Source organism: Anas platyrhynchos, chromosome 1 (genome assembly GCF_047663525.1).
Source record: "Anas platyrhynchos isolate ZD024472 breed Pekin duck chromosome 1, IASCAAS_PekinDuck_T2T, whole genome shotgun sequence".
In the NCBI taxonomy this organism is placed as follows: Eukaryota; Metazoa; Chordata; class Aves; order Anseriformes; family Anatidae; genus Anas; species Anas platyrhynchos.
Window position 1 is genome coordinate 206,055,104 of NC_092587.1, and position 11,991 is coordinate 206,067,094.

Consider the following 11,991-nt stretch of genomic DNA (forward strand, 5'->3'; position numbering starts at 1 on the left):
GCTTTGGCCACCTGGATTTGGGGAGACGTTTTTTAGACCCCTCACCCAGCAGCTGGGGCATCACCTGGGGCATCATCCTGCCCTGGGGCAGCACTCACCGATGGTGTTTTGGGGCTGAGAATTGGGTTCAGGGCTGGCAGCAGGTGTGGGGTTCAAGCTGGAGGCAAATTTGGACGGAGGAGCGTTGCTGGAGCATCACGAGGGCGCAGGCAGCTAGCAAAGCGTCTCCAGCCCCAGCAAACACCCAGCAAGGAGCAACTGGGGCTAACTGGAGCAGCTGGGAGCCCTGCACCATCATCCAGGTGCTGGGGCTGCTCTGGTTCAAGTTGCCCAGGAAAAAACCTTTCTGACCCCTTTTCTTTCTTCGTTTCTCCCAGGACAAACCCGACCCCATGAGATACCCTACAGGGGAGCAGTGGGGACGTGCACAAGGGCTGGTGACAGCCTCTGCACGCAGCGGGGCCGAGGAGGGGCTCAAGGGGTCGAGGTGGGAGCTCTTCTACGAGGGTTTCAGTGCCTTAGGCTGTGCCCTAAATGACCGTGCCTCCTGCGGGGGATTAGCACTTTTAATAGGATCAGCAGCCACCGCTTCAAAGCCAACATCTCGCAGCCGGTGGCGTCACCTCCTCGGCACCTCCCCGTGTCCCTTGGCAGGACCCAGCCCGCTTCCACCCGGGGCCACCAAGATGGGGCTGATTTTATGGCTTTTTTTATGGATTTTTTGGGGTCTGCAGGGGACATTTCCTGGGGACATCCCGCGGGTCCCACCGCCCCGACCCCGTGGTGTCCACATCTTGGGGACCAGAGGGGTTGGGGACGTTCCTGGTGTGCCCAGGACTGAGGCCACCCTTATGGTGCGTGGAGCCATTTTTTACCTTTTTTACCTTAAAACCATCCCTCCACGTCCTAGGAAGCACAAGTAGGGTGTCAAAACCCATCAATGCCACCTCCACCCTCACGTAGGGTCCTTCTCCTTCGCAGGGCTGGGCACGGTGATGTCCCCTCTCCTCCTAGGCCAGGGCTGGTGTTTGGGGCTCTGCCAGGTTCCCCTGGTCAGGAGATTTGAAAACCCGGCCGTGGTTTCGTGGTTTTCTTTTGTAGGACCCACATCTCCTGGCACTTTATTCTTTAGGACCCACATCTCCTAATATTTCTTCTTCAGGACCCAAATCTCCTGCTGGCCCTCCTGGACCCCTCTCCTCTTATTGGGATCTCCTGGGTGTGCAGTAGGAGCATCCCCTTATGCCATGGCCAAAGCAACCTGAGCTGGGCCATTTTTGGCCTCTTTAGGGCAAATTTGGGCACTGGATCCAGGTCGTGTCCCCAGTACCAGGCAGGTTGCATCGGGTTGGACCCATCCCAGCTGGAATTTACCCCAAAAAAGTTTCAGCTTCAGGCTGATCCATCAGGGACCACCAGAATTAGTGGGTGCATCTCCATCCCTGGAGAAACTCAAACCCTACCCGGAGAAAGCCCTGAGCAACCCAGTGTAGGGTCAGAGCTCGCCCTGCTTGGGGTTGGACCTCCTGGGGTCCCATCCAGCCTAAATCACCCGGCGGCTCCGCGCTCCGGGGCTGATGGCAAAGTCAGCACCAGAAATCTTGGCTCTGCCTCCGGGGTCTCGGGGTTTTTTTTTTACGTCAGAGCCGTGCTATTTCATGCTCTATTATCAGGTTAGTCAAAACACGGCCCTAAACTATACGTCCCTATAATTGCCAGCTACGCTCACTTCCTTGGCTCCTGCTGTTTTCCATTGCCTCGGCTTTTCAGTCATGCAAAATCTCCGCTTTCACCTTCATCTGCACGAAACCCCCCTTCCCCGCCGGCGGCTGGGGAGCGGAGGGGAAGCCAAATCCTGCCTCCCAAACCCGGTGTCACGATGCTTTCGGGGCTCTGCCACCCCAAAGAGGGCTCGGGTGGGCTCGGTGCTGCCGTGAAACCCCAAGGTGGGTCCCGGAGCTCTGGGGATGGTTGGAATTTCAGCTCGCAGGTGAACGGGGCCGTGCTACTCCCAGCTCACCTCCTCCCTCCCCAAAGGGATGGGATTTCGCCCGGAGCAGCTCTCCATGGGGTTTTTCCAGCCCCTCGTGTTTCGCTGGGGGAGCGCCGTCCCCGTGGCCACCCTGCCCCTGCGCATCCCTTTTCTCTCCCAGGGGTGAGGGATGGAGAAAGCAGCAGCATCCAGGCTGCTCAGCCCGCGGGCTGCCACCGCGAGCCCGTCTCTCTCCAGACTAAACAGTCCTAATATTTCCTGTCTCTTCTCGCATAGAAACACGTCTGTAATCGCTCCCTTCCCTGGGTTCTGCACCTTTTTGGATGCTGGAGAGGCTCAGGAGGTACCGAAGCTGGGGAAGCGAGATCACATTTCCTTGCCTCCGGCTCCGTCAAAGCCCGACACCCCCAAAACCTGGAGGCAAAAAAATCTCCCCGGAAAGCTCTGCCAGCACTTTGGGATGGTGCTGACACTGGAAAAAGCCCCCGGCTGCCTGCGAGAGGGGTGAGGAGAAAGGGTGATGAGAAAAACAGGGAAATCCTCGGAGACTCGGAGAGCGAAGCCGGCAGGGCCGGAGCCCGAGGAGGGATCGGAGAGGGAGGAAACGTGAGCAGCGAGGCCAGACCGCATTGCAGGGGCCCTGTCCCAAAATCACGGGGTGGAGGCACCTCTGGTCCATCTGCTCCCAGCCCAGCAGGGCCACCAGGAGCAGTGCGCCCAGGACCATGGGGGCAGCTCTGAGCATCGCCCAGGAGGGAGCTGCAGCACTATAGATCTGTCTGCATCTCCGTACCTCTAGATCTCTGTAATATCTCTATAATTCTGCATCTCCTTATCTCCTTATCTCTATATCTCTGGAACTCTGTATCTCTATAATTCCATATTTCTGGATCTTTATATCTCTATTTCACTATATCTCTGTATCTCAGTAACTCTGCATCTCTGCATCTTTTTATCTCTCTATCTCCATCTCCCTTTATCTCCATCTTCCTCTATCTCTGTGCCTCTATATCTCTATATCTTTATACCTCCATATCTGTGAGCCTCTCTATCTCTCTATCTCTATACCTCTCTATCTCTATACCTTTATATCTCTCTGCCTCAATATCTCTACATCTCTGTGCCTCTATATCTCTACATCTTTATATCTTCATATTTGTGAGCCTCTCTATCTCTCTATCTTTATATCTCTCTATCTCTATATCTCTATACCTCTATATCTCTTTATCTCTATGCATCTATATCTCTATTTCTCTTTATATCTTTATATCTCTCTATTTGCCTCTATACCTCCATATCTCTATGCCTCTACACCCCTATATCTCTACACCCCTATATCTCTCAACCTCTCTATCCCTATGCCTCTATATCTTTATACCTCTCTACCTATCTCTACGCCTCTATATCTCAATATCAGACTCCTCCTCTCACCTCCATGCCCTGTGCATGAGCCATCACCAACGTGGGGTTCCCAAAGGGCTCTGCCGGAGGAGCTGAGAGCATCGCGTGGTGCTCGTGGTCCTCCTGCCCGGTGGGATGCAGGAGCACCGCGCACGCTGCCTTCTGCTGCCCCTCCATGCCAGGATTCTGTTTTTTTGGCCTCATTTTTCGCCCGTGGGAGCTGGTGAGGGGCTGAATCCTGCCTATAAATCCGAAGGAAACTGCTCATGAGTCCTTCTCACCAGCACTGCCAAAAGACCGTGATTCATTCCTTTTTTTTTTTTCTTTTTTTTTTTTTTTGGGGTGGTAGAAATTAATTAGTTCAGGCCCATCACAATTATCTAACTCAATGAGCACAACAATAACCCACTGTGTAAAGGGTGTTCATGGCCATTGAGCACCATCTGGGTCGTCTGATCGGGGGCTTTGAAAACAGTTGAAAATGAAGTAAGAAGGATTGCTTGGTCCAGGCGCCCCGTTTTGCCTCCCAGCTGCACCGACAATGAAAATAAACCCAGTGGGACCATTGGACACAGGGTCTGCAGGGCAAACATCCCCCTGTATCTGGCCATGTGCCTCCAAAACACATTTGGGGTCCCCAAATGGGAAAATAGTGGCCTCAGAGGGGACAGGGGTGAGGAGCTCGGGCCCCTGCCCAAATTGCGCAAAGCTCCGCACCCCTTCGGGCTTTGGGGATGGAGACAGAGAGGGCAAAGCTTGAGGCACCCCAAAGGAAGATTTGGGGTTTGCAGAGGTCCCTGCTGGTGCCTAGAGGGGTTTGGGCCCCTTCAGAAATTGGGCAGCTTCTTGCAGGGGCTGGAGGTTGGATGTGGGGCTCTCCAGGTTGGGTTGATGGCATGGGAAGGCACCGCTGGTTTTGAAGGGTGAGGAGCCACTCGCCGTGTACAAAATTACCCCAAGAGGCATTCAGAGCCCGCAGAAATTTAGGGATGAGGTGTACAGTCCACCCCCAGGGTGTCCACATAAGTGATGCTCCCTGGTCATATATTTTAGGAGATGCCACACCGGGAAGACCACGCACACCCCACACGGACCTTCCCAGCAGGCAGCCCCCCGGCCCCTCCACCTCTCTGGTAGTTGGCTTAATGAGGAAATGGGGCTTAATTAGTGGGACAGACCGCTCTGACCAGGGCCAAGCATGGTGACCGCCATGGTGACCGTGGATTTGGGGTGGATGAGAGAAAACAGCTCACTTCTCTGCCCTGGGAAGGGGCAGGTCCTGGTTGGGTTGAGATAAAGTTCAACCCATGGGCTGGGATGGGCACCGCAACCTCTTGCAGTGGCCAAAAATGTTCGTTTGGGTTCAGAAGGGGACAGGGGCAAATTTGGGATGTCTACTGCTGGTAGACATCCCAAATTGCTGGAACAAGCTCTCCAGGCAGGGTCAATCTGCAGCTGGTGTTGGATTTCCAGGCTAGCCCGAGATGATCGGATGCCCCAGGGCACTTGGGTGCCTCTTGCTTGGTTGTGGATCCAAACCTTGGGCTTGCTCTGCAGACCCAAGCAGCTCAGGACAAAATTGGGGAAGCAGAGGGGTTTTTTTTTGTTCACGTTGGCTTGGCCACAGTTTAGCCCTACGCACTCAAAAAGGGTTTTGAGGGAGGATTTCTCTCTGAAACGGGAACTGGGTCCTGGGCTTCAAGAGGAGCAGCGATGGGAGCTGGGGCTTGGAGCTTGGGATCTTCTCCTCGTGTCGGTAACCCAAGGAGAAGAGTGACCCAATCTCTGCCTGGGACCCCAAAATGAGCTCTGGGTGAGGTCCCACCAGCGCCGTTCCCCCTGGGGACGGTCCCTCCTCCCCTACGAGGCTCTGCGGGCCCCGGGGAGCGGCCGTGCTCCCCACACCTGGCCTGGGGCAGAGGGATAACGTCATCTCCAGCCCAACACAGCTCCTTGGCACCAAAACGGCTGCAAAATACCAGCCAGCAGGCCAGGAAAGAGGCCAGCTGGGGGAAAACGCACGGGGCGAGCACAGCGCCAAGTCTCCCCGCCGGGAGTCGGTGGGGAGGGCTCGGCTGCCGCTTTCCGCGGTTTTCTGCTCTCGTTCCCTTTGCTCCGAGGTAAGGATTAGGGAGGAGGCAGCTCCTGCCACCGCAACGCCCCGAGGTTTTGGTCCTCGGGCAGCTTGGTTTGGGATGGGGCCATGGGGTGAGGCAGAGGGAGGTTTGGGAATGGGGTCCTGGTGGCCCCATGGGATGGACTCGGCAGCACCTTGCCTCTGTGCGTGCTCCTCTCCCGTGTCCTCCTCTCCAACCCTCTCTGCTCTGCTTTTTTAGGGTTTCTACAGCTTTTTGGCAGAGCATTGTGGTTGTTCATCAAGCTCTGTGATCTCCACCATGGGCTCCAGCCCTTGCTTGGGGGCAGGACACAACGGGTCCCCTCCCCAACCCATGGTCCATGGTGGGCGAGGTGGGATCTTCAGGAGCAGATGCTGTCCCTTTTATTATTATTTTTATTTTTATTTTTATTTTTATTTTTATTTTTATTTTTATTTTTATTTTTTTATTTTTATTTTTATTTTTATTTTTATTTATTTTTATTTTTATTTTTATTTTTATTTTTCGAGTTTTGAATTCATCCCAAGCAGATCTCCAGGCAGGTCTGCAAGGCAAGGAGAGCATCTCCGGTCTGTGGCTTTCCCTCACCATCGGGTGTTTTGAACCATGATGGGGTCCCACCTCGTCCCCTTATCTCTTCCCCGTGGTTGCACACAGGTGGAGGGGGTGACCTCTGAGCTCTGTGCCATGATCCCAGTGGATCCAGTTTAGCAGCGATGATGGAAGGGGGCAGATCCTGCAGTCCTCACCCTGCCGAGGATGGACAGGAGTGCTCGTCCCTGAGCCCCGAGCGTTGTGTGAGTCGGATGGGTGACCCCAGGCAGACACCTCCCACCTGCCTTGGCTCTCCAAATTGAGGAAAAACAGAAAAAAAAAAAACATCTATCTTCTCCAGCCACCAGCGTGGAGCAAGAAGTGGAACCCGCATCCTCCTCCATCCCAAAGTGCTCACCGATATCCTCCCCTACTCAACGTGCTGGGGGACACCCAGTGCTTACGGGGACGTGGGTCCCATCCAGAACACTTCCTAATTTTTCTCTCCTTGCCTTGACACATTCTCCCTGTTTTAGGGCCCCCTCCCACCCAAATTTATTCCTAAAGTCCTTAATGGAAGCCCTAAGTTCAGCACAAGTGGGCACAGGGAGTGCTGATAAAGCGCTGGGGAGATGCGGCCCCTTGGGTGTGCGCACGGCCACGTGGAAAGGGATGAGTTCCAGAAAGTGATTATTTTCGGAATTGTTTCATTATTTGGATTTTATTATTTAAAATGGGTGGTGGGGGTGGCTGCCTGAGCTTTGTGGTGGTGGGCGAGGAGGACTCAGCAGGAGCAGAGCTGGAGGATGAAGGACAGGAGAAGGAAGAGGATGAGGGTGATGACGAAGGGGATGAGGACGTGGATGAGGATAAGGACAAGGAGGAGATGAGGTCTGCTCTTGGATAAAGGGACCAAAGTCCTCAAGACCCCAGATTTAGGGTGCTCAGGTCCTATGATATGCACAGCACCATGACAGGGACCCAAACGTGTGTCCCTTGGGGAAAAAAAAACCCACAATGTGGAGGGGAGGTCGGGAAGTTTTAATTCCCCAGGGGTGGGATTTGGGGCAGGGGGGGGAACCCATGGGATCCAGACCCCAATGACCCCAAAACACCTGTGCCAGAGGGCGCAGCAGATAAAACAGTGGGGACAGGATGGGCAAGAGGGGGACAGGGACCCTCCGTGCCTCAGTTTCCCCTTTGGCAACACATGGGGGGGCTCCAGTGTCTCATAAAAGGGGAACAAACCATGGGACACCGGTCCCCAAGAGCATCCTTGTCACAACACGATGGTCCATCAGGAGCCAACCCCATCCCTGAGCATCCCCCAAAGCTCCCCAAAGCCCCCCAAAGCCACCTCCTGCCGTGGGGGCCGCGGTGGCCCCCGCGCCGAGGTCCTGCCCCCGCTCGCGGCACGGCCGGTAGCCGGGAACCTGCGCCGGGACCAGAAGCCCGTTTCATACAGCCAGGGAATATAATAAAATTAAACCTCATTAAGCACTTAGAGAAGGAGTTGCATTGAGGGGGTTGGGGCGGGGGCCAGGGCAGCCGGGGGGGGGAGCCGCGGAGCTCAATACTGGGCCATTTAGAAGGGAGAATTTAATAACGGGGAGGGGGGGTGCGCGCGCGCGGTGGTTTTTATGGCAATAGATTTATTCCACCTGGGCTAAGAAATACATTCCACATCTGCCGAGCCGTGTAACCAGACTCTAATTAAAATCGTATGCCAGCGAGGGCCCGGCTGTAAAACACAAAGCTGGCTTTTAGAGCCGCTGGGAACCGCGGCTCGCGCCCAGCCCCGGGCTCGGGGCCAGGCGGCCGCGGGGCGGCGGAGGGAGGTGGCCCTCGGTGGCCCTCGGTGGCCCTCGGTGGCCGTCAGTGGTCCTCGGTGGTCATCAGGACCAGGATAAGAGTAGGTGGCCCCATTGTCACCTCCGTAGCCACCCTGGGCAGGGCAGGAGGGTTCTGAGTGCCCTTGGGGGTCTTGGTGACGTGGAGGTGTGCGGGGGACCCCAGGACGAGGTGGCATCAATGGGGACAGGGTGGTGGCCGTGTGTTGGGACCGTTGGGGACACGGTGATGTGCATGTTCTTTTGTGCGTAGTGGCCATGGGGACAAGGGGACATCCGTGCACAGGTACATGGGGACGGGATGGTGGCCACGGCGATGTCCGGGCACGAGCAGTGCCACGGGGACGGGTGACATCCACCTGTGTGCAGGGACAGCAGGGACAGGGTGACATCCACACGTGCACCACGGGGACAAGCTGACGGCCAGACGTGGATGGGGTGATGGCCACGGGCACGCAGGGACACCGCTATAGGGTTGGGGACACATGGATGGGTGGCGATCTGCCCCCTGAGCCTCCCGCGGCACCCAAAAATACCTTCCCGAATTGCCCTGACCACGCCGATCCCCAAAAAAACAAGGAAAAGAAGGAAAAAGGTATTTTTTGGACCATCCAAGCGGGCAGTAAGGCGGACCTTTGGCCAGCGTTTTGAGTGGCACTTTAACGGGGCCGGCGCTGAAAGGCTGCCCTGTGCGCGCCGTATCGGGACACCCGCGCCGCGATTTTACAGTCCCGCGAAGTCGAGGCTAATATTGGGCGAACAAACAGAGGTTCTGTCTCGGGTTTAATAGGCTGGGTCCTCCAGACAGCGGCAGAAAGTGCCAGTTCTGAGGGAGCAACTAATGAGACCTTCGAAATAGTTTGTACGGGAGCAGAGAGAGAGAGAGAAAAAAAAAATAAATAAAACCACCCCAAACGCACTCGATGCCAAGGAAAATACACTTACCTAGTAAAGTATGAGTAATAAGTGGCACTTTTTACAGTGTGAAGATATAACTTTTCATGAAAATACCAAATAAGGCTCCGTGCAAAAAGGTGGACGGCCTTTTTATTGATTTTGTTCTGATTTTTTTTTCCCTTTCGCCAGCCCGAGCGCCCGTTTTGCGGGAGCCTGTTTACGGGGCCGGGCTCCCACCGGCCCCCCGGCAGCGCCCAGCCCGGGTTCCTCATCTCGCCGTGAAGGACGAAACGAGAAAGGGAATGGAAAAACAGGAGCCGCCGTTCCGCGAGACTTTCTATTTTTAAAAGGTTAAAAATATCTATTTTCAGACACCAGCCCAGGAAGCGCTGGGGTGAAGCGCCGCGGCGGGACGCGAGGAGTAAACAAGAGCCGGGACGTGCCGGGCGGCGCAGGAGCACGGCTCCGAGGGGGCTCGTGGGGATGGGGATGTTTTGGGCCACCAAATCCATGGCCATGGCCACCAGGAGATGTGGGGCTGCGGGGCTCAGCGCCAACGGGGAGGCTCAGTGCCAATGGGGAGGCTCAGCCCTAAACGGGGATGCGCAGCCCCAAGGGGGATGCTCAGCGTTGAATTTGGGTGCTCAGCACCCAGGGGTGGGGGCCAGGGTGCTCTTAGAGGGCAAAAAAAAAGCAAAATGCAGCAATAAACTGAGTTTTTTTCCCCCATTGTGCCCTGGGCTCACCCTGGCTGCTCAGGACGTGCACCAAAAAGGAAGCGGTGCCACGGGGATGGTACCTGGCACGGCAGGGGGGCGTTGGAAAACAGCCTCCAAAATCCCACAGCTGCTTTTTCTCCTCCTATTCTGCAGCTTTGCCCCCAAACCCAACTACTTTTAGGGTCCTGGTGCTGCTCGCGCCCTCGTGCTCATCCCTCGGTCCTTGGTTGTATTCGCTGCGCCCTTCCCTTGCAGCCCCGCAGGGTCTCCAGCTCGGACCCACCAGAATTTCTCCATCCCAAGCATCTCCTCGTAGGGTGGGGGGATTCAGAAAGCTTCCCCGCAAGATTTAGGGCTTTTTGAGCAGCTTTCTGCTCCTCCCAGCTGCTTCGGTGACCCAGGAGGGGAAAAAAAGTAACCAAAAGACTTTTTGGGGGGTTGGTGCCAGGGTGGTCTCGGCCAACTGGTCCGTGGGGACGCCCGGAGTGGGGGATCCCGTTGCTGACCCTCTCCTCTGAGCCCTGCGGGAGGAGTGGCTGCAAATGGGAAACCTCTTAAATCAAGTTGTGAATCGAGGCAGCGAGCTCCTGGTAGGGGATGAAAATGACAAATAATTAGGGGATGAAAATGTTAAATAATTAGGGGATGAAAATGTTAAATAATTAGGGGACGAAAGTGTTAAACAATTAGGGGATGAAAATAAATAATTAGGGGACAAAAATGTCAAATAATTAGGGGATGAAAATGTCAAATATTTAGAGAATGAAAATGTTAAATAATTAGGGGATGAAAATGTTAAATAACGGCACCAAGCACCCCTGGAGGAAGAGGTGCTGAAAGTTGGCATCTCCAAAACTCCGCATCTCTGGCACCAAGCACAGGCAGAATCACCCCAAACCTTCCTTAAATCTTCAAGGACATGGGAGGGGTGGTGGCATCCACCACAACACAGGCTCTGACACCCGTCCCGGTGGGCCCTGGAGCCTCTGCTCCTGTGGGGGGATCTCAGCATCAGCACCCAAACACCCCTGGAGCAGCCCCCATGATTTGGGGCACCCCAAACCCAGCCCGGTGCCATCCCCACGGACCCGCAGGAGGAAGGGAGCTTCCCCGGGCAAGGTGGTGACGCACAGCCCGGAGCCAGCGAGCGCTTGCTCTCCCCTCGGCCTCGCCGAGCTGATTTTTGCTTCCTTTTTGAGCCGTTTTTTTGCTTCCTTTTAAGGCCCTGCAGCTCCGTGCACCCCGCTCGGAGCCGCGGCCGTGCTGGCATGGGGCTGGAAGAGCAAAACAACTCCGTGCCACGGCCCCGCAGCGCTGCTCGCCTCTGCCCCGAGGTTTATTTGACTGGGAGCCCTCAGCTCCCTCTCTTTGCCCCTTTTTTCCCTTCATGGTGCAGTTTGTTTAACCAGATAAAGGCTGGGCAGCTCCGGGGTATTTTTTCCGAGCAGGCTCTGCCTCGCTTCGCAGCGTGGGAAGGGGATTTACAGCTCCTCTCGTACAGGATGGGGATTTTTCAGCCCTAGAAGCAGCGTTTCCAGGCAGGGCACGTGGGGATCTGCTGGGTCAGAGGCACCGTGGCCAAGATGGTTTTGCACCTGAGTATTGGATGGTGAAAATTCATCAGTTTTTCTCCACCTCCAAAGAATTTCCAGCTAAAAACAGGATAAATTTGCTATTTAGGAAAGGATAGAACTAACAAACATCCTCTCCCTGTGCCTCTCTTAAGGTTTTATCCTCCTGAGGGTGCAGAAGTGGTTGGAGGGTGAGAGGAAAATATCTGCGATGCTTCCATATCTCCAGGGTGAGGTTTTGGACCCTGAGCAGCATCGGTATCTCACCTCGATCTGACTGCAAAGCATCCTGATTAGATAAAACCCATACAGGAGGGAAGATTCGGGGCTGAGATCTACCAGATCCCTGCCTTGATGCAGAGGGAACCTTCTCCCTTTAACCAGCAGCCCGCGGACCCAGCCCTAAAACACATTTCTGGATCCCACGCGGCACCTGGGGGATGCTGCAGCCTCTCCGAGGGGGCATCCAGGGACCCGAGGCCCCTGGGGGGCTGGCAGGCCACGAAACGCAGGAAGGGGAGCATGAGCTCATGATTTTTGGAAGGCTGAAGTTCGCCTATGTCCTGCTGCAGACGTTAAGTCATTTTCCTGAGGAAGCTGCTTATGACGTTGCTCTGGTTATACGGGGAGCCGGGGCGGAGCGGCGAGCTCTCCCACAGCAGGTGAGGTGCCAGCACGCTGGGACACCACGTCCTGGCTAAAAATCGTTAAGAGAAAGAGGACTGGCACCTGAGGAGGCGTTGGAGCGGGCTGAATTCAACACAGAGCTCGGAGGTCGGAGGGGTTTGCCACCTCGGTGACCTAAAATAATCAGTTTGGTGCTTGCATCCCCGGTTTTGGTGGAAGAACTCTTTGCCCACGTCAGTGTGGCGACATCCTTGGGTGGAGTCAAGCGTCGAGCTTTGGAAA